This window comes from Quercus lobata, chromosome 1 (genome assembly GCF_001633185.2).
Source record: "Quercus lobata isolate SW786 chromosome 1, ValleyOak3.0 Primary Assembly, whole genome shotgun sequence".
NCBI lineage: Eukaryota > Viridiplantae > Streptophyta > Magnoliopsida > Fagales > Fagaceae > Quercus > Quercus lobata.
The window spans coordinates 41,389,819-41,413,379 of NC_044904.1; positions in this window are offsets into that span (position 1 = coordinate 41,389,819).

Below are 23,561 nucleotides of genomic sequence, written 5' to 3' on the forward strand. Positions count from 1 at the left end.
TAAGCGGTAAGTAATCCACTAGAAAATGTAGTTGGGATATATGGACAGCAATAGACCCTCCAAGCCTAATCTACCCAGTGCACCTAAGCCCTCCAAGCTTCTTGCTCCAATGAGGTTGCGCCAAACCTATTTCTTTTCTAACTTCCCGGATTCCGCTACTTAACCATAACATCAACCAATGTAGATTGGTTCCTTCCTAACTGCTTCCTAGAATACCAAACAGTCCTCTCACAGTAATGGATATGGTGAGAAAATGTTTTGGTAAAACACCTCTCAAGGGTTTAACAATGGAGAAGAAGAGAGTTAAGGAATTTGAAGAGACTCTTATGTAAAGATTGTAGATGAATCAATCTTGTTTTACTCTAGGGTTTCTCTCTCAAAATTCTCTCTAGAAGCTCTTTATCTTTTGTGGGTATAAGGGGTATTTATACTGGAGTGAGAATGGAATGTGAAGAGTCAGGTTTTACAAAACAGGGGTGGCTCGCAGCTTGACTGAGTCGCGAGATCCAATTGCGCGATAACAGAACGGCCAGTTGTCCTATTTTGTCCTGTAGTGCTCCAGCTAGCATGACGCTTCAACTTCTGGCATGCTTAGCACGTGTGCTGCTTCTAGCGGCTTGAAACCGCAAGTCACTCACGAGATCAAGTCCCGACTCTCTGTTTTCTTGCACACTCTTGAGCATTTCAACACTCTATCTCACTCACTACCCTTACAACAATCTCACCTAAATACAGGGTTACTAAATGTTGAAATATAAGCAAATTTGGCACAGAATAAAGCTAACAAGATGGTTGATTAAATTCAACATTACACTATCTTTAGATCAATTCTCTACTAAAAAAGAGTTGAACATGTTCACTCAATCTTGTTCGCTCCCACAGATCTTTTTGGCTATCTTCTTCTTTCAATTACAAAGGAAAGACTATATAGAAGGTTTTTCTTGAACCTTTATATCTAGAAGTGCATCCAACACAAACGTCGACACAATACTCTAATTCTAGTGGTTGTTCAGTAACCAAATAATTTCTCACTGAGTTCTACCCTAAGTGACATGGATTAACCTTTAAAGAAAATGCGTATGTGTGATTATTTAAGTTGGTCAAATTGTAAACAAAGACAATCGGTATTGAAACGACTATTTAATAATAATAATATTTAGGTATACATTTGAGTTTAGAACTTGGACTTCGCCAACCATCCCATGACTTGAGCTCTCGATCACTCTACATGTGCACGCCACAATAAGTCATCACATTGTGCTAATAAGTCCTAGGATTGATCCCACTCCCCATATATGACGACGATGTCTCCACCTTTGGTTCCCCACCCCTTCATTCAACTGTGACGATTGTGACTCTCTCTCTCTCTCTCTCTGAGCAATAGTTTAGTGCTTTAAAAAAATTGTCAATAAGTGCACGCTATATTTTTTTCTCTCTTTCTTTTTTTTAAGAAGCAAGTGTATGCTAGCTTAATATTTACTTGACTATTTTAGTTTTTTTTTTTTTTTTTTTTTTTTTTTTTTTTTTTTTTTTTATGAGAAGAATTGACTATTTTAGTTAACTATATTTATTGAATAGATTATGGATAGAATTCAAGTATGACCATAATTATTACTATGGAAATGAATAAATAATCAATAAAAACTAAACATATGGCTAATTGGTTATTGTCTTTTCCACTAGGCCAATAAAATAAAGAGATGTACTACGTCCACAACATTTTTACAAAATTTTCACAACAAATCATAAGTGGTTGATTGTTATTCGTTCAAATTTAAACGTAACACTAAAATTATTTTTTTACCCCAACAATAACAACCAGTAACAACTTGCCACTTAAGATTTGTTGTAAAAATGTTGTGGACATATCATTTCTCTAAAACGAATATTTTTTTTTTTTTTTTGAAAGACAATAAACCAAATAGTTAAAGTGAAAAGACGATTATTTTAATTGACAACGATTATTTAATACGTTATGGATAGTGTAAGGACTCAATTTGTAACGACCCATAATAATGTTGGGTTCGCACGTAAAAAGGCCCAAACAATATCACTTATAGAGCGTGGGTTTGAAAGACTAGGTCTTGGTCACCGGACGAGGGTTAGTCATTTTGTTCATACAGAATTAGGCCATGTTCGCTCGAGGAATCTTTCTCCTTGAGACGGTCTGGAAGGCTCTGGTTCTTGACCTTTTTTCCCAACCCCCCTTCTTGGTGCATCAACCTTCACATTATATAGCCCTTCTTGGTTGATCTTAGCCCTCTACTTGTTGATTAGGCAGGTGCCTACTTCAGTACCCGTCCCATCAGCTGTCCCTCATTGCTTTTTGTTAGTTGCGATGATCGAAGTCACCCTGTCCAAGCGTCTTTTCTCATTAACATGGTTAGGACGTTGGCGGGTGCATTTAATGCAGAGGGGACGCTTTTACCCTGAACCAGTTTCGCACCGTACCCCATCGTGGGCCCCATTCTACTCGCATCTCCTTCAGGGGGTTTTTTCGGGGCAACCCTCAACGAGATGTTGCTCTTTCCTTTGAAGTCTTGGAGTGCCAAGGACAAGGTCATCCTCGGCTGTGCCCCCGGCATTTCGGCATTTCCCCATTCGTCCTCGACAAATACCCTTCTCGGCACGGGTCCTGGGCCCTAGTAGAGCGTGGGCCGGATCATAAGTTCCCTGGCCCCACAAATAGAATCTGAGTATGATCAGTAATTATTACTATTTTAGTTTTTTTTTTTTTTTTTGTTGAAAAGAATTGACTATTTTAGTTAAATATGCTTATTGAATACATTATGGACAGGATTCAAGTATATATGTTCCATAATGATTACTATGGAAATGAATAAATAAAAATAGTAATGCTACAGTCACAAACTATTTTACAATATTTTTACAAACTGGTGATGTGGCCAACTTTTTATTGGTTTTCATCTATGCTCACCATTAACATCACTTTTTTATTTATTAATAACCACTCACGACATCAACAATTTGTAAAAAAAATTGTAAAAAAGTTTGTATCTCTAGTTTTATTCAAATAAAAAATAAACTAATGACTAATTGGTTATCTTCTTTTTCACTTGGCCATTAAAACAAATAGTTAAAGTAAAAAGACGATTATTATTATTATTTTTTTATACAAGATAGAATTCTACTCTAACCTAATTTAAGTATATATATGTGTGAAGATTCCTCCTAGAGACTTGAACCTTATTTGATAGTGATTATTTAATACATTATGGATAGAATCTAAGTATGATAAGTAATTATCACTATGAAAATGAATAAATAAAAAATAGCCAATTATTTTTTTATTGGACAAGTGAAAGAGACAATTTCTGAAATCCTAAAAAAAAAAAAAAAAATTGAAGTTAAAGTAATTGATATTAGTTCATCAAAGAGTGATCCGAATTGTATCCACAAATATGAGATTATCATCTTTTAATCAATTGTGATGAAATTTGACAAGCTTAAAGATGTTCTATAGCCGCATTTTGAAAAATGTAGTTACAGTTCTGACCCTATAACAACGTTTTCAAACACAGCTTAAAGGTGTTCTATAACTGCGTTTTTCAAACGCAACTATAGTTTTGACCCTATAGCCGTGTTTACAAAAACATGGCTACAAACTCGTAAGAGCTACAGCACAATATAGGCCACATTTGTAAACGCGGCTATAGGAAACATGGCTATAGCCTATAGCTGCATTATTGGGGTCTATAGCCACGTTTTTGAAATGCAGCCATAGCCCTCGTTTCTTGTAGTGATATACCAACCTATTATTCAAAGTGCCCAAAATTTGATTCATACCAGCAGAATCTTGATTCATGTTTTAGGTCCTCCTAAATTTGAATCCAAAATTATACCAGGATCAAATTTCTGTTCAATTAAAATTCAACTGTCCTAGCTAGTTACTTCTCATCATCTCTTGGCCGGAGTGTACCGTGTGGATATGTTGTGGTGACTGATTTATAGATTTTGGAGAGTCTTATCTTCATTTTTTTTTTCCTACAGATGATGTTGCTAATAAAAGTAATACATTACAAGTGGAGCATAAACTAGCCAAAATTTGTCTTCCTTTAAGAAGCTGATGTGATATGGTCATGCAGATTACCAACACATTAATTTTTATTTTTTTAATTATTTTTTTATGTTTAATATGTTACACACAAACCGAACAAACTAAATTAATAAATTTTGCTGTCAACATTAGTTCCAACTACTACATCATGGAAATATGCTTCAATGGCTCAATTTCTTAATGTGATTCGTTGACTGAGTCATAAAATTCAAAGAGTTAATTGAGATTAGATCTCTACATATTTGAGCTATATATATATATATATATAGATCCATGAATTTAAATTAGTAACATACTCTCACGTACGTGTGTATTGTTTTCAGCTTATTTGCGCTTATCGAATCGTCCTAGATGCTAACATATCAACAGATTTAGGATTCAATGAAATACGCAGTGTGAATATGACTTCCTCTGATCACTTCCTAGCTACCTATCAATACAATTCAATCTTCCTTCTTGATACACAATCTGGTTTTAAAAATAGACATGCATGCAATCACTTAACTAACACATATAATTGTCGGTATCAAGTTTGACAATATATGTTTCAGTTTCAGGAAAAGAGTAAAGTAATACAGAGAAAATCTTTGTGATACTCGTGGATGTTGAAGTACTAACCTGTGAAACTTGAAGAGCTTTTTAGAAAGGAAATGCGAGAATTTGGACCCAGCTAGCTTTTCACACTGTGCCCTGAAGTCAGACGCATATGCTAGCCAGTAAAACATGCATAATGATTAGTGAAAGACTTTATCGGTTTCTTGACTGATGATTTCCATGAAAAATGCATGTTTAGAAAGAAGATTGAAGGTTAAAATTTACCACCTATACAGTTTGCTACTGCTAGTTAACCCGGCTTTGTGTTGGCCATTTTGTTGCACTTGCATGGATATCCAGTTATCTAGTAGCACTAATATACGGCTCAATAATTCAGCCAAAAAGTAATGTTCAGAGCACCGAGAATTTTCAAAGATTTGACAAAAATTAAAGTTGAGAAACCTTTGATAAAAGTCGAAGGTAAAATTGCAAAATATCTTGAAGAAATATTCTGCCATTCTTGACATGACATATAGGTCTAGAATAGAATAAATAAGGCTAGTATCACAACAATATACTACTTGTTTACTGATGAATTGTGAGTGATGGAGTTGTAGACTCACATGAACCTATCACTTATAACTTGTTCCGTGAATAAATTGTAGATTTTGTTGTGGTACTAAGCAATATTCAAAATAAAATACAACATTGGATTAAAACCTTTTTCTCATATTTTCTCACTCGTTCTCAAAAGAAAAAGGTTGATAAAAATATACATTTATGAGTGGAAGTACTTTAGAAAAGAAAATTGAAAAAAAATATGAAATCATTACCGTTGTTTTTGCAATTAGAACGGTGATGGGGCGCGACCAACACACTCACACATATCGCTAAGATACTCTCCCAAAAATCACCAACGCAAATAAAACCAATACAAATTATCTAAAGTTCCACAAGAAGCAAAATTAGAGGATATGACGAGTTTAATCTTATAATATAATTGCATATAAATTCATAGGTTTGAACTTTTAAGCTAATAATTGATGTAGAATAGACAGTCATAGTCTTCCTAAAATATCAAGGGCGTCTAAAATTATGGCACAAGGTAAAAAGTCATTAGTAGAAATTTTTTGGGCTACAAAGTTGAAATTGTGTGAAATTTGGCAAACTGAAGGAAAACAGTCTTCTGATCAATACAATAGTCGTCGCTTTGCCATGAGATGCGCCGTAATTTTGGCGAATTCCTTCATTTAGGATTTGAAAACAATGATTTTACCCTTTTTAGTAATTTTTGTTTCCTTAATAACCTTTTACTCAAAAGTCTAAATAAGGTCATGTTTGTTTTGGGACGACTCTTAAGGTCAGTAATTTATGATTTTACATTTAATTCAATTTTATTATTTTTAGTAAAATTCGGTATTTTGCCACTAAATCTTGTGATTAATGTGAATTAGGGTTTTTAGACGGTTTCCTAGTTATCCTAGGGTTTTACTTCTTTAGTATTTATATGTTTTGTAGCCTCAAAAGGAAAATCAAATTATTTTAATAAAATTCAGATTTATCACCTTATGGATTCAAAGAATCTCTTGTGAATTTGAGGATTCTCTCATGAATTCAAGGTTTACTACTAGAAAATAGTAGTTTAGTTTTTGTTCCATCAAAGAGATTATTGTATATACTTTCTTCAAACTTCTGCGACATCAATAATATTTTTATATATCTCATATTAAGACCTAAACTAGAGTCATTCTAAAGTATTATCTCCCCATCAATCACAAAACACCAAAATTCAAACATAAAATCATTAGAATATTTAGTAAACAAACCGTATCATATATTTTCTTAAACATTTTCAAATGAGAAAAACTTGAAAATTACAAAATTGAGCATAAAATCAATAGGATATTTAGTGAACCAACCATATCATATATTTTCTTAAACATTTTAGAAAGCGAAAAACTTGAATATGACAAAATTAAGCCTAAAATCACTAGGATATTTAGGGAATGAACCGTAACATATATTTTCTTAAACATTTTCAAAAGAGAAAAACATGAAATTACCAAATGGATCTTAAAACAATTATAATCAAATGTGATTAAGTTATTGAATATACACATACTACGTACATTCATTGATTCCCTAAAAGGTGTAGCCAACACTTACACACGAATCATGACTTACCATACCCAACATCATTACAACTATACCATACCCAATATTATCACAAATAATGAAATTAATTATATATAATATAAAATTAATAAAATTTATAATACCTTTAATATTATTTTCTAAGCTCTAATATCATTTTCTCTAACTCATATCATTTTTTTTTTTGAATAATTTCATTAATTTATAGAGGAGGATTTGAATTTGTATATGTTAGGAACATATAAAAATGTCAATTGAACTATGCGACTCTCGACAAGTTACATCAATTTTTTTTTTTTTAAATTTTAAAAAGAAGTCACATAAGTTTCTTTTTTTTTAGATAGAAATTTTACTCTAACCTAATTTAAATATATATATGTGAAGTTCCATCCTAAAAACTTGAACTCTGATCCTTACCCTCCATACTCTATAATAATTACTTGTGTAGTGGCCGCACCAAAAGCATGCAATTGTATGTCACATCAGTTTTTAATTGCACAATACTGTGGTCAAGCACATTAATGGTAGTTATATTGACTAGACTTCCGCAAACCAATTGATCAATCTGCAAATCATATCTTTGTACCGACCACCTTGCACAAATTTTCTTTAGATAAAAACGTGAACCAAACCCTTTTTGGCCGACGTTTTTTTCATTGGCTATCGGGTACAATTTTAGTTGACTTTAATTTGTTTCAAAGTTTAAAAGTAAAATGAATGTTACTTCAAATTTGATTTTCCAAGTCACGTTACAATTACAACAGTTCTCATTTTGGGATCAGAACGTCAGGACCCACTTAAATAGTGACGTGTCAACATCTATAATGTTATTGACGAATTGGGGATGTAGAATTTGTATCATTTTATTGTGAAGGAAGTTCAAAGGTGGTTTTCAAAATTCAAAGTCATTTTTGAGCATGAGTATGCTTTTTTACTAAAAAATCCCCCTTTTTCTTTTCGGCAAACCCCGTGCCAGCCAAAAATAAATAAAGAATAAAATAAAACAAAACAAACAAGATCGATGCACATGGAGCTGGGAACAGGTTGGTGATAAACATAAAATTATGTATGTACTTAGATCATCACTTCATTAACACATTAAGGGTCTATTTGAAATTTACTTATTTTGTTGAAATGAAGCACTTTTTGCTGAAAATATTATACATAAAGGTAAAAGTTAACTAAAATAGTACAGTGAAATCTATAAATAATACTAAAAAATGCAATGAGGCCTATGAATAATAACAAAAATAAATTGAATAGTAAAATAAGCTAACTTTTTAATTTGAAGCCAAATGCATACCGATTAAACTTAAAAAGAAATAAAATGCAATAGCTAGCCACATCAATCATATAGGTAATTCAATTAATTTAAGTAGGATATTCTACCCCAAGTGGCAATTTGCATATGGTATATATATATATATATATATATTCTTTAAGATTCAATAGTGTTGGATTAATTAAAACAGCTCAAGACTATCAAAAAAAAAAAAAAAAAAGTCCCGGTTCATGTTCTCGATCGGCAAGAAAAAAGAAAAAAAAAAGATTCCATGTTCATTATTGTTTGAGGTGGCTGGCTGGACTCTGCAAAGTTACAAGTTGACTAAGCTTCCCACCCACTACCACTATTAGACCAATTCCTCATAGTTGAGATCATTCATGAAGCTAAGCTAGAGGCTTACATTACATTTTTTTTTTATTAAAAAAAAGGCATATGAAACTGAAAGAGACACATAATATAAACAAGATTAAGCTGCTAATTAATGAAATTGAATATTTTAAATTAACATTAAAAAAAAGGATTATAGTATGATAAACAAACCTAGCTTAGATTACACTCCACTTGGCATAATTACAACTCCCACAATGCATGTCGGATCACGTTTAAAGCCGTCATACTACTCATCATCATGAAGTGTCTTCAGTTTTTGTTTATACGACAGGACTAGATAATTCAGATAGCTAGGAACTAATTAAAAAATTTTATAAAAAAATTCTAAGTGAACTTAATACAGGCAAAGAATAAATAAGTTAGATAAGATGGTTACAAATACTAATATATATATTAGCAGCTACAACCCAGGCTTGTAATTAAGTGTGAGAGGTGTAAAGTGGTTCCCACGAACGTCAATATATTTTTTTATAAAAATTATTGTCTTTTTCTTTTTGTATTGATGAATGATGATGTAAAGTAGGATAACTCATAAAACCATAGAACAAGATAAACAAGCTTATATACAACATTAATTAATTTATTATATTATGATCATGTAAATGTAAAACTCTAGGCAAATTGTGTATGCACTTACGTCACCAATTGTGAGTGTGGAGAGATTGAGGATTGTTAACTTATTTTTCTTTTGAGCGTTTTAGGGTCCGTTTAGTAATATTGTTTTAGTAACACTGTTTATATTTTTTGAAAATATATATAAGTGAAAAAATATGTAAAAAAATGTGTAATATTGTTTAAACAATAAAAATTACTGTTTAAACACTAAAAATTACTATCTAAACACATATAACAAACACAGCCTAACTTCTAAATTCCAAAAAAATAAAGTGATTAATATATTATTAACACTAATCTCGTACATAATTGTTGAGTTGTCATATCATGTCATGTCAATCAATATCACATGAAGAATCTTCTATAAATTTAACACACGTGGTATACAACTGATAAGTTAGTAACTTTCCACACATTAATTGCTTTTTGTAGATAACCATGTATAACTAGCTATATAGTCCTTCTCCACCAAAAAAAAAAAAAGCTATCTAGGTATCTATCACAGCCCATGCAAACTTATGATATGTATGGGCCAGTCCCTAATTAAGAGCCCAGAAATACGTAATCCAAGCCTTTAGAAGATGCTAGCAGCTGGCTCAACCCTTTTCCTCTCTACAAAAACCCATTTAAGGTATGAATCTTTGTAAAATATTGTAGCTTCCAATGCCTTAAAAAAATAAATAAAAGGAGGGTAATTGATAATAGTGTCACACTCATACTACTTAACTAGTTGCTAATCTATGTGATGCACGAGAAAGCTATTAAATATGAGTTTTAAAATATTTTTGTTAATTTTTTTGCCATTGACAATTTTTTTTTAAATTTTGGTAGTTTAAAAAATTATGTCAAATATTCATTTCATTATAGTTAGCTTAAATGTTTATAAATAGGAGATGACATTAATGATATAGTATATGTAGCAATTATAAAAGATACCGTTGAAACATGAATATTTAAAAAAAAAAAAAAAAAAAAACAATTGTGATCAATTGAAACAAAATATAGCTAAAGAAGTTTTAGTCACTCATACTCCTCATTTGAACTCACTTGCTATACTTATTCTCCAAATTTGACATAAAAAAGGCAATATCTAGAGCCTATAACTAATGTCATGGCCTCTCTATACACAAGTCTAGTATAATTGAGACATTTTTTTAAGACTCACTGATTGAAAAACTTACAAATTCTTTTCAAGAACATGCATTAAATATGCAAAAATTAAATAGTTTCCTTAACCACGAAACATTCACACCTATTGTGTTTAAAATGAAGCTCTTATAATTCTAAAAGCAAAGCCAGAAAAGAAAATGTAATTAATAACCTCTAACTTAGACATTACTTTTCTTCGATTCTTATCTAACTAATGTTATTTCTATAAAAAATCATGATGTGTGAATGAAGATTGTATTAATTTTATCATTGTGAGCATGACAAAAATTATGAGCAACCAAAGAAAAAAAAATCAATAATTCTCCAAATTCCATTAGTAAAACTCTACCAAACACAACACAAAAAATTCTACCAATTTTAATACAAATCAAACTTATATTCACAAAGTCCATAGATTAAAGATTATCTAGCAAATATAAAACAAAAGAATCCATCTTAGTAAATCATATCATCTTAGTATATGTATAGGGCATAGATACTGTCTAGTTCTGATTTAGTTCTAAAGGCAAAGAAGTAGATTGGAAAATAAAATTTAGTCCTAGCCCTTTTCCAATTTGGCTTAGACATTTTCTCTTATATTTTGAATGTGATCCAAGCTAAAATCTAAACCATATCAGCTATATCACAAGATCAAAGTGAATCCTCTGCAGAGATGAATTTTATGCCTCTAAGCAAAATCAATTTTCATCAAACAGCTATTGTTGTACAAAAGTTTTGCCAAATACTCTTTGCCCTCCCAAATCACTCTTTAAGACCAATATATTCAATCACTTAAATCTTCCCTTACCTGTGACCACTAAAAACCTTTGTCCCTTTCACAAACACTTTCACAGGTCTTTTCTTTTAATGTGAGCTAAAAATAAGAATAATAGTGCAATCATAACTGATGTAATATATATAAAACAAAAAATTTTAATGTAACAACAGTGCTTAGCAGAAGCAACGGCTTAAGGAAAAAGGTTAAAAAAATTTATTGATAATAAAATGTCTTACAAGGTGTTTCCCATATTTGTTCTGATTCAATACAGTACGCATATGTTGCCACACCTCTCATTTGAGTTTAAGGAAAACGGTAGAATACCACAAGAAAGACTCTACAACATTAACAGTTGCTTTGATTAGAAGAATCTTAGGCAAGCAAGGAGACTACTCTGGTGAAAGAGAGTCTGTAGTTTTGGATGGCTATGCGTTTGTAGGGTTTTTAGTTTATGAATTCATAGATGAAATGTCGTAGTCGGGTTTGGGTTGAAACATATATTTAATAGAGTTTTACTTAAACTAAACTATTGTAACAACCTAAAATAAAAAGAATCTAAAAAAAAAAAAAAAATGATAACGTGGAAAATTGTGGGAGTTGCAAAGGTTACGGTTTTATATATATAGATTAATTATAAAGGCTCCTCATTCCTCAATGCCTCCAAGCTCAGAATTTTTATTTTGTGTAAGAGGTATCTATAACACATCTTTTTCACATAGTATAAGGAACCCATCCCACTTCCCACATCAACATTAGTGAAATATTTTTTATATTTCCATTACACCAAATATCACCTTACAAGCTCCAAGTCTCGACACCATTTCTTTCTCTGAGTATATAAAATGGATGCAAATTATAGCCTCTACTTTGGAAGTTATTATGGCTTGGTCTAGCTTAGCCAAGCGTCCAAATTAAGCCCAATGAAGACTACGCAACACATGAAAGTCAGGAAAGCCCATAAAATTTATCATCAAACAAATTGGTTTAGAACCTAGCTAATTAATTAGAGGCTATGACCAATCACTGGGCTAACCGTATGCATAACCCATTTGTTTTGCAATTACATCCCATTTACCAGCCTTTGGACTTACACAGTCTCCGATCAAGGCAAAAAAATACTAGCAACCTAGAGAGGAGGGCTGCTCCGTCGTGTAGTTCAATGACAAAAATAAATAAACTAGCCTTCGTTTCCGTGTATTAATCACACACAATATATCTACTTGGAAAATTATTTAGAAGCAGAGCTGGTTATTATAAGATGGTTCAATTGCATCACTATTGACATACTAGGAAACTTTAGCAATTGATAGATCAATCTTAGACTTTGAGCAAGAAGATGTAAAACAAACTGCTAGAGGAGGCACATAATAGTTAAATGGCTCTGTGGATGCAAGGAATTTAACCCGAGAATAATTTCTTCCCTTGGTACACAATTAATTTAGATTATGGGAAGTTTGAAAAAGAAGTCAGATTTTTATCTCACTCTCATACAAGTACATGAAAAAGGAAAAATCTTATTCATATCGTTCCTTTAAGTTACAATTTTCACTCCTAATCTTTCACACACCCGTTGTTGTTTGTTTTCTTTCCTTTTTATACCTTTTCTTCTCCTTCTTCCTCATTCTTATCCTGTGCATGGCTCTTTTTATTTTCTTCTCCACATTGTGCCACAATAGGTGCTGTCCTGGTATGGTTAGGCAGCTTTTCTATCTCATCAAGCTCTTCTTCTGTTAAGGTTGATGAACGAAGACTTTTGGGGCTTCTTGTTTTTATTATGATAAGTTATCTATTGCATTAAATGCAATCACGTCGGTGGATCGTTGCGAATTCAACTGGAAAATCTAGAAAGCATCCGCGGACATTATGCGTACCTCGGTGGTACACCTTAGGCATTTTGATAATCCTCGAATAGTATGCATACCTCAGTGAGATGCCTTAATGTCTATGGACATTTATCTTGGATGGTTCAAATGGTCCATTCATGCTTGGATTGAGGGTGATGGGCCCTATAAGATCAGTTTTCAAGGTACCCACTTCTGCAATTGGGCTCGTTTTCTCGAAAAGGTATGTCTTGGGCCTACCCAAATCTAAGGGCCAATGTGTTCCTTGAGTTTTGGGTGCCACGTCCCTACAGGCTCTATTGTGCTTTGATTTATATTGTATAAGGCTAACTACCCTTACAATATTTCTTAGACCTTGCAAAAGTGGGAATTTTGTGTTCTAGCTACAATATTTTTATTCCCTTTTTTATAAGATCAAGGAAGAGAGTGAAATCAATGGTAGCTCTAAAAACTTTTTATGGTGTAATCATTAAAAAACTTAAATTATTCCAAATTTAATAAAAATAAAAATTGAATATATTGACATCACAACCAAAAAATAAAATAAAATAAAAATAAAAACTTTTACTTGGTATCAATCTTGTATATTGCAGGAGGATGTGGAAGTTTTTATTTGCACTTAAAGTTGGTTATATGGATTTGATGCTAATATTTAATTCATTTATAAAATATTCATAGTTAAAATATTTCAATTCTTTATTGAAATTTTTTATTGTATACTGAAAATATTAAGACGATTTTATTGCAGATGAAAATACAAATGAAATTAGTCGCCAACTTGATGTGCAATTCTCACAGATGAATATTTCTATTGTTGAATCTACTTTTAACATTGAGTAGTTTAAGTTTCAATTCATATTAGTTGATAAAGGTAATTCTAAATCAATTTAAATTCATTTACATGCGATGAAGCCGACGGTCCCAATAAACCCGTTAGTCTCTCCTTACGCATTCAATGAAGACGAGAAAGAACTCTACACCCGACAACATCTGTGTAAGATGACCAGAACACCTATGCAGGATAGGACGCTGACAGGGAGAGAGAAACTTGTGACCGGTCCAACACGATCTTACTTGGCCTCCATGAATGTGTATATAAGGAAACATCTTGCACCCCACAGTTGACCCTAATCATACCACTTGATCTATTTTAGACCCCTTAAAACCACAATTAGATTAACCTAGGTAATTAGACAAGTGATTACTTAGTCAAATTAACAAATTTAGGTTAACACAAATATATCATATCAATGTATAGCAGCGGAAAATTTAAAAAAAAAAAAAAAAAACAACGATATGATAACTAGGAAAACCAAACCAGCAAAAAACCTGGGGAGGATTTAACCTAACTATCCTCAAGGTAAAAAGCAAATCCACTAGATCACTAATATCCTATTACTACCTACCAGTAGAAACTTACTGACACAACCATGTGCAAGCTCCGAGACCACGGACTCCTTCTTTCTTTGGCCTTTACAAAACACAAACACTCACGTTTGCGACTTTAAGATTTCACTCAAAGGTTTAGCAACACAAACTCTCCTATTTGTAACTCCAAGACCACCCTTGAAGGTTTAGATCATTAGCACCTTTGATGACTAGAGAAGGCAGCAACTTCTACAACACCGAATTTAGAGATTCTTCAAGTAATAACACCGGTAGAAGACATAAGAGAGCTTTTGGGAACAAAACCCTAAATACAAAAGAGGCACTCTCTTCTCTCTCTAAAAAGCCTTATAAAAACGTGCTTAGAGTTTCCTTTTCCTTTATATACTAGGAGAAGTAGATCTGAAGCCCTAATCCTTAATAGGCTTGAACTGCTGTTTGGGCTTAATTAAAATTCTGCAGATACGACTTTCGATCAATCGAGCTTGTCTTTCGATCGATCGAACTAGACAAATTATGAAATCTTCTTCCTGCACCTTGTATGTTCTTGAATCTTGACTTGAATCACATTGAGTATTGTCTAATAATACCTATAGACTCTAAGATTTATATCTAGACAAGTTTGTGTTCACGATTTGCCAATTATTCTAAACTTTTAGAACCTAACAAAGAGGATTCTTACAAGGAAAGTATCCCGTAAAATACACTTATTAATGAGGATCTTCCCTATAAGGAAAGGCCCTCTCCGCCAAGGAACGGATGTCAACTCTACGCTATTATAAAAACCCCAAAACTCTCACAAATCAAAGTACACATAATTTACCCCAACTCTGGCACTCTAGAGTTGTGAAAGTTTTCTAACTTAACATTCGGAAGCTATTTGGCCAGTACCATACCGGTACTCTCTGCAAGGTCTTCTTTGTTTCTATTTCGCAGGTTTTGTCTAGAGCACGTGAGGACCGTGTGGTTTACTGACAATTTTTGGCATCATCAGTTGATGCTATCTATGGGGGAAAACTTGTAAGCCATACTACTTCCAGACAAAGAGTTGCATGATACTTACCCGCTTGATGGCAACCCCCAACTATAGTCAAGGAGATGAACCACGTACCACCTCCCTCAAGAGACAGGTTCAGACTCTCACCGCGGCCGTGGAATGCCTCACCAAGCAAGACCATGACCTAGAAGAGCAACTACACCAAAAGAATGCAAGGCTTAACACTCAAGAGGAAGACCAAGAAGGTACCAGCGCTAAGAGAAGGAACCAAGAAAGGCTAGAGTGCAGTAATGCCCCAACTAAATGAGAGCGACAGGATACAAGTTTTCCATCCGCCGCAAATACGACTCCACCATACATGGTCACAGAGATGCAGAAAATGAAGGAACAGATGGATTTCATGATAAACGCCCTTAGGGGACGAGTGTCTAGCGACCTCGATGAATTGGTCTATCAGACAGATTCACCCTTCACTGCAATCGTCACTTCATTTCCCCCTCCACCAAAGTTCTGCATGCCATAAGTAGAGGCCTACAACAAATCTAAAGATCCCATAGATCACTTAGAGTCTTTCAAAACCTTGATGCACTTGCAAGGTATGGCAGATGAGATCATGTGCCGAGCCTTTCCAACTATGTTGAAGGGTCTTACAAGGGTGGTTCAACAAGCTAACGCCAAACTCCATCAATACCTTCAAGGAGTTAAGCGCACAATTCGCCTCGCACTTTATCGAGGGGCACAGGTATAAGAAGTCCACTGCATGCATGATGAACATCAAACAATGGGAGGATGAGATGCTGAGGTCTTACATAACTCGCTTTAACAAGGAAACCCTCTCGATTAATGAAGCTAACAATAAGATACTAGTGGTAGCATTTACCAATGGGTTACAGAAGGGGAAGTTTCTATTTTCCTTATACGAGAATGACCCAAAAACCATGTCGGATGTACTTTACAAGGCTACTAAGTACATGAATACAAAAGATGCACTGCTAGCCCGAGAAGAGAAGCCCAAGAAGAAGGAAAGATAAGAGGACGCACGACAAGATAGAGGACGAAAGATGGCTAGGACCAGAGACCGATAGGAGGACAGACGCTCCAAACCCCCCATTCGAAGGTTCATAAGCTTCACCTCACTAACTACCCCGATCGACCAAGTCTTGATACAGATCAAGGACAAAGGAGCCTTGACATTTCCTGGCAAGTTGAAAGGAGATCTGGTGTGCTATCACAGGCAACCAAAAATAAAAACCTATACTCCTAAAAATACATGTAATGGTGTGAGTAAGGATCGTTCCCATGGAGAGTGTCTAGCTTAGTTTTATGCTACGTGAACAAGGAGGGGGGGTTTGAGTATAACAAAAAAATTTTAAGAAAAACAACTAAGGAACAATTCAAATTAAAATATCGAAATCAATCAAAAGAACAAACCTTGGTCTAAGTCAACATCCATCATCAGAATATTATAACTGATCATTGATGCAAGCATATATCAATTCACACTTTGAATATTCACCATTGGAACTATTTTCCTATTTCTCCTTAGTCGTAGTTAATTAGAAAACAAGCGATCTAATTAACCCTAACTACTACACAACCCAAGACAAGAGCTAAAGGTTTACTCTAGCAGCAACCTTAAGAATTAGAGAGATCGATGAAGCTAAACAACACAAGCACAAGTGGTTACATTTAATTTAGTCGAGCATTCTTCCTAAGATCTAATGATTTTTGATGCAGTAAATCATTAAATCTTGGTTGCTTCACAAATTAGAGAGATAAAACAATTACAGATTTGATATCTAACCTAGCAGTAGATTGCAATGAATAATAAACTAGTAGGCCTCCTAGTAATTATACGAGACAATCATGAAAATAGGAACAGAAGAACATCCAATATTCAAAGCATAAACTGAACAATAAAACAAATTAGATCTCACAGTTTTATTAATTCTGAGGCTTCAGTTTCCTTCAATCAAGTATAAAAGTTTAGCCAAGCAGGGTCATAATGAAAGCTCAAAGGAGAAGCTAGAGAAGAGGGGAGAGAGAAAGGCGTGTGTCCAATTTGATTTCTTCTCCTTTCTTTTACATGTTATTTCCCCCTTTCCCAAGCCTACAAAATCTCCTAAAAATATTCTAAATAATAATATCCAAATCTGACTAATTAAGGAAAATATTAAAAATAAAACGTAGTCCTAATATAACTAGGAAAGTGGTGTTTTTTTCAGTTGGAATTTTCATGCACCAAATCTGGAAGCTTCTAAAAATAAACCATATCAGGTATTATAATTTTAGGCAAAGGAACATTTTAGAATGTCTACAGTGCAGGTGCAGCAACTTCAAGCCCAATTTCGACCTTGATACAGCCAATATCTCTCAAAACTCAAAACATGAAAGCTGTAGAGATTTTTCTTGGCATTCCATAGCATCTTGAATCATCTCAATTAAAACTTTGATGAGAGAGTTATGCCCAGATTACGAAGCAATATCGAAACTATCCAAAACCGCCCAATTAGCTTCATTTCACACTTAACGCCTCCATTTGCATCCTAGATCAAAATATAAGAATAATAAATACATTTAGGTACCAAATGAGTATAGAAGACGAAACATTAAGGGAGAAAAATATGACATTTTGCATTCTCATCAAGATCTTAGTAAGAGGTCTAGAGACAAGTATTGCCATTTTCACCGTGATCACAATCATGATAAGTCTGACTGCTATGACTTAAAGCAGCAGATAAAAGCTTTTATCAGACAAGGAAAGCTGCAAAGGTTCATCAGCAAGGAGAGGATGAACCCACCACAGAGTAGGCTACTCGGAGGGAAAATGAGTGTCCTAGGCCCCCATAGAAGAAATTAGGATGATCGTAGGGGGAACCATGACTTCTAGTTCATCTAGGAAGGCACGCAAAACCTACCTATAGATGGTGCAGAATGTCCAGCTGACGGGCTTTGTCCTAAAGATGGCACAGATCGACAACCTTGTAATTGGGTTCACGGAGGAAGATGCTCGACGTCTCCACCACCCACACAATGATGTGCTCGTTGTTAGCATACGGGTAGGGGATTACAACATTTATTGAGTCTTAGTTGACAACAGGAGCTTTGCTGACATCCTCTACTACCCAGTATTCTAGCAAATGAGAATTGAGAGAGAACGGCTGGTTCTGACCAACGCCCCGCTCATAGGGTTTGGAGGAACAAGAGTATACCCCTTCGATACGGTTATATTGCCCGTAACGGTTAGTGATTACCCTCAACAGATCACTAAGGATGTTACATTTCTTGTTGTCGATTGCTCATTTGCCTACAATGCCATCCTAAGTCGACCTACCCTCAACTCATGGAAGGCCGTGACTTCGACCTACCATTTGATGATCAAATTCTCCACTGAGTATGGCGTAAGAGAGGTACGCATGGACCAAGTGGCAGCACTCAAGTGCTACATAGCGATGCTAGAAATGGATGACCATTTACAGACCACAAGCATAGAAGAACAGCAGACAGTTGTAAAGCCCATCGAGGAGTTGGAAAAGATACTCCTTGATAACTCAAGGCCTAAGCGAACGACAAGAATCGACACTTTTGCTAGTCTGCCAATCCGTCAGGCACTAAACACGTTTGTAAAAGAAAACCAAGACGTCTTTACCTGGAGCCATGAAGACATGCCCGGGATCGACTCTCTAGTCATGGTGCACAAGTTGAATGTGTCGCCCACTTTTCCCCCTATCCATTAAAAGAGGCAAGTGTTCGCTTAAGAACGAGACCGAGTCATAGCAGAAGAAGTTTGCAAGTTGAAAATGCAAACTTCATTAAAAAAGTTTACTACCTCGACTGGCTGGCTAACGTGGTGATGGTCAAGAAAGCCAATGGGAAGTAGAGGATGTGCGTAGACTTTACGGACCTGAATAAGGCGTGCCCCAAGAATAGTTACCATCTCCCACTAGTTGACGTCCTAATAGACTCTACAGCCTGACACCAGTTACTGAGTTTCATGGAAGCTTTTTCTAGCTACAACCAGATAAAACTGGATGAAGCTTATCAGGAGAAGATTTTGTTCATCACCATCCAAGGCCTCTTCTACTACAAAGTAATGTCGTTCGGCATCAAGAACGCGAGTGCAACATATCAGAGGCTCATGAACAAGATGTTTGCACATCAGATTGGAAGAAATGTCCAAGTCCACATTGATGACATGCTAGTGAAAAGCCAGAGGGAGGATGACCATTTGGACAATCTCAAGGAGACCTTCGACTCCCTCCGCTCTTACAAAATGAAACTCACTCTGAGCAAGTGTGCGTTTGGGGTAACGGTTAGAAAGTTCCTAGGGTTCATGGTGTCTTAGAGAGGTATCGAAGTCAACCCAGACAAGATCCGGGCCATAATAAAGATGGCACCACCAAGGAACGTGAAAGAAGTACAATGCCTCAATGGCAAAGTAGCCGCACTGAATAGGTTTTTATTAAGGGTAACAGACAAGTGTCTACCTTTCTTCTACACGTAAAAGAAGTCTTTTGAGTGGACGGCTGAGTGTCAACAAGCATTTGAAGATTTGAAGGTCTACCTCTCTTCCCTATCATTGCTAGGTCCCTCCAAACCGAGGGAAGAAGTATTCCTCTACTTGGCTGTATCCTCGGCTGCCATCAGTGTTGCCTTAGTCAGGGAAAAAGACAGGGTGCAGAAGCCCATATACTACACTAGCCAAGCACTCCACGGAGTGGAGGAAATGTACCCACCAATGGAAAAGCTTGCCTTCGCTTTATTAATTGTAGCCCATAAGCTCAAGTCATATTTTCAGGCCTACACTATGGTCGTCCTAACTGACAAGCCTTTACGGTGAGCAATGAGTAACCCCGAAGCCGTCTGACGGATGGTGCTATAGGCGATAGAATTGAGTGAATTTGACATACAATATCGCCCACGTACTGCCATAAATGGACAAGTAGTTGCCAACTTCATTGCAGAGTTCACCAATATGGAAGACCAGGGGGCAGAAGAATACCCTTAGTGGAGCATCCACACGGATGGGTCGTCTAACAAACAAGCTGGCGGAGCCAGTGTAATACTCTATTCCCTAGAAAGGGAAAAGATCGAATGCATAGTCTGTCTCAACTTCCCTACAACAAACAATGAAGCAGAGTATGAAGCTTTAGTAACAGGGCTGGATTTTGCTAAAGCCGCGAGGGCAACAAGTGTGATTATGTATTGCGACTCCCAAGTGGTCACCAGTCAGGTGAAGGGTGATTTCGAATGCAAAGGGGAAAAGATGAAGAAGTATCTAAAGAAGGTGAGGAGACAAGTAGGTGAGCTGTAAGCCAAGTTTGTCCAGATTCCTAGGGAAGAGAATGAGAAAGCTAACCGCCTTACCAAAGTCGCCTTAGTGGAACACATGCTCATCCCCAGTAAGGTACTTTCTTTTATCCAGCCTTCACCATTAATAAACGACGTCAACATGCAGGAAATAGACTTGGGAAGTGACTAGACTATACCGATAGTTGCTTACTTAAAAAACAACATGTTACCACCCATGGTAAGGAGGCCGTAAGGAAACTGAAGGTCCAAGTAGCGCGATTCGTTCTGACAAAGGACGTCTTGTACAAGAGAGGCTTCTCCCACCCATACCTAAGGTGCTAAAGCCCTGAAGAAGCAGACTATGTCATGAGAGAAGTCCATGAAGGGATCTGTGAGAACCACTCAGGGTCATGGTCTTTGGTGCACAAGCTAATTTGAGCTAAATACTACTAGCTTACTATGCAAAAGGATGCCCAGGCTTATGTTAAAGCCTACAACAAATGTCAAAGATTCAGCAACGTCATTAGACAGTCGATAGAGGAACTCACCCCAATGATAGCCCCATGGCCTTTCTCTCAATGGGGATTGGACATCATGGGCCCATTCTTAATAGCAATGAGACAACTGAAGTTCCTAATACTCGGCATAAACTACTTCACCAAATGGGTAGAAGTTGAAGCTTTGGCTACCATCACAGAAAAGAACATACAAAGGTTCGTCTAGAGAAACATCATTTGAAGTTATGGGATCCCCAGGGTTTTGGTATTCGATAACGGGAAGCAATTCAACAACGACTTCTTCAGGGGATTTTGCTCATAGTTAGGGATTAAGAACCACTACTCCTTTCCTGCCCGCCCTTAGTCCAACAGACAGGTTGAGGTTAGGAACCGATCCTTGCTCAAAATCATCAAAACTTGGCTCGAGGGGCAAAGGGTATATGGCCAAAAGAATTACCAAGCATACTATGGGCGTACAAAAAAATAGCTAGAACACCTACAGGAAAGATGCCGTTTCGACTGGCATATGGAAGCGAGGCAATCATCCTAGCTGAGGTTGGACTCACAAGCTACAGAGTGAGAAACCATGACGAGAGCAAGAATGATAAAGCTATGCGCCTGCAGCTTGACTTAGTGGATGAAGTCAGAGCAATGGCCAAACAAAGATTAGCGCGGTACTAGAAACTCATGGCCAAGCACTACAACTCAAGAGTCAGGCACAAAGATTTCCAGGTTGGAGATCTCGTATTGAGAAATGTGATGGGCACTATAAGAGATCCCTCCCAGGGAAAGCTTGGACCTAATTAGGAAGGACCCTACAGGATCGCTTCATGGTAAAGAAAAGGCACCTTCCACTTGGAGACGTTAGACGGACAAAAGCTGCACCACTCATGAAACACAGAACACCTGAAGAAATACTACCAGTAGACAATGGCACGAAGAACAACACTCCTCATTTCTAGTTTACTTCCTTTTAGTTAATTTTTTTTTATCTACAGTACTTTTTAAGACATAAAGGCAGCTTTTTATTCTTTCAAGGACAATTTTTTTACTAATGCACGCATTTATCATAATAAGAGGAGTTATTCAGATATAACCTGTGTATATATGTGTCTCTACAAAACTACATTTGTAACCAAGTCCACAAGTGGATGGGTTCATTATTAGGTCCACAAGTGGATGAGTTCATCCCATGGGGATGCCTTGAAATTATCAAGTCCATAAGTGGACGAGTTCATTATTTAGTCCAAAAGGACGAGTTCATTATTAGGTCCACAAGTGGACGAATTCATCACATGGGGATGCATTAAAATCGTTAAGTCCACAAGTGGACGAGTTCATCCCATAGGGATGCATTAAAAATACCAAATCCACAAGTTGATGAGTTCATCCCATGGGGATGCATTAAAATTGTTAAGTCCACAAGTGGACGAGTTCATCCCATAAGGATGCATTAAAAATACCAAATCCACAAGTTGATGAGTTCATCCTATGGGGATGCATTAAAATTGTTAAGTCCACAAATGGACGAGTTCATCCCATAAGGATGCATTAAAATTACCAAGTGCAAAAGTAGACGAGTTCATCCCATAGGGATGCATTAAAATTGTTAAGTCCACAAGTGGACAAGTTCATCCCATAGAGATGCCTTGAAATTACCAAGTCCACAAGTGGACAAGTTCATTATTAGGTCTACAGGTGGACGAGTTCATCGCATGGAGATGCCTTGAAATTATCAAGTCCACAAGTGGACAAGTTCATTATTTAGTCCAAATGGATGAGTTCATTATTAAGTCTATAGGGGAACGAGTACACCAAAGTAGACGGGTTCATCCTAGTTATTTACCAAGTCCTTTAGGGGACAATAACATCCTAGCATATATGCACAAAGATGGATGGACATATGCATATCTCAAAGTAAAGATCAACACATAGCAAAAAATACTAAAAGTGACGGATGTAAAATATTAAATAGACGCCATAAATAAAAAGTGTTTAAAAACAAAGCCCAAAAAACAAGGGCATTTACTATTGTTTGAAAATAAGAGTGGATTAAAAAAAAAACTAAGGATTAAAGCTAAACGTTCAGGTCGTCCTAGGCAACGAAGTTCAGGGCGTCATGAGTAGGAGGATCATCAGCAGACGGAGCCAAAGGAACAACGAGCCGTTTGACAGCAAGCTGAGCAAGAACCACACCATCATCTTTCGGATCCCGCTCTAACTCAGTGGAGTCATCAGTCTCCTCACTAACAAGGTCGCCATGTGTAGAGGTCATCGGTAGTGGGTCGTTCATGGTGACTTTGGATAGATCTAGGTTTGGGTAGACAGACCTAACCTATTTTAGGCAGTCCTTAAACCCATCACCATAATAGATGGCACAGGCATCAATAAAAGGTTGGGTCAGCCCTAGCCGTCTCTACCTGCCCACAAATGGCCATTAACTTTGCCTCTAAATTCATTATTTCCTCTTGCGCCTTCTCTTGGAGATGGGCTTCCTCCTTTAGCTTCTCATTTAAAGCTGTCACCTCCTTGTTAAGCGTATGAAGGGCCCCTTTGTACTGCTCT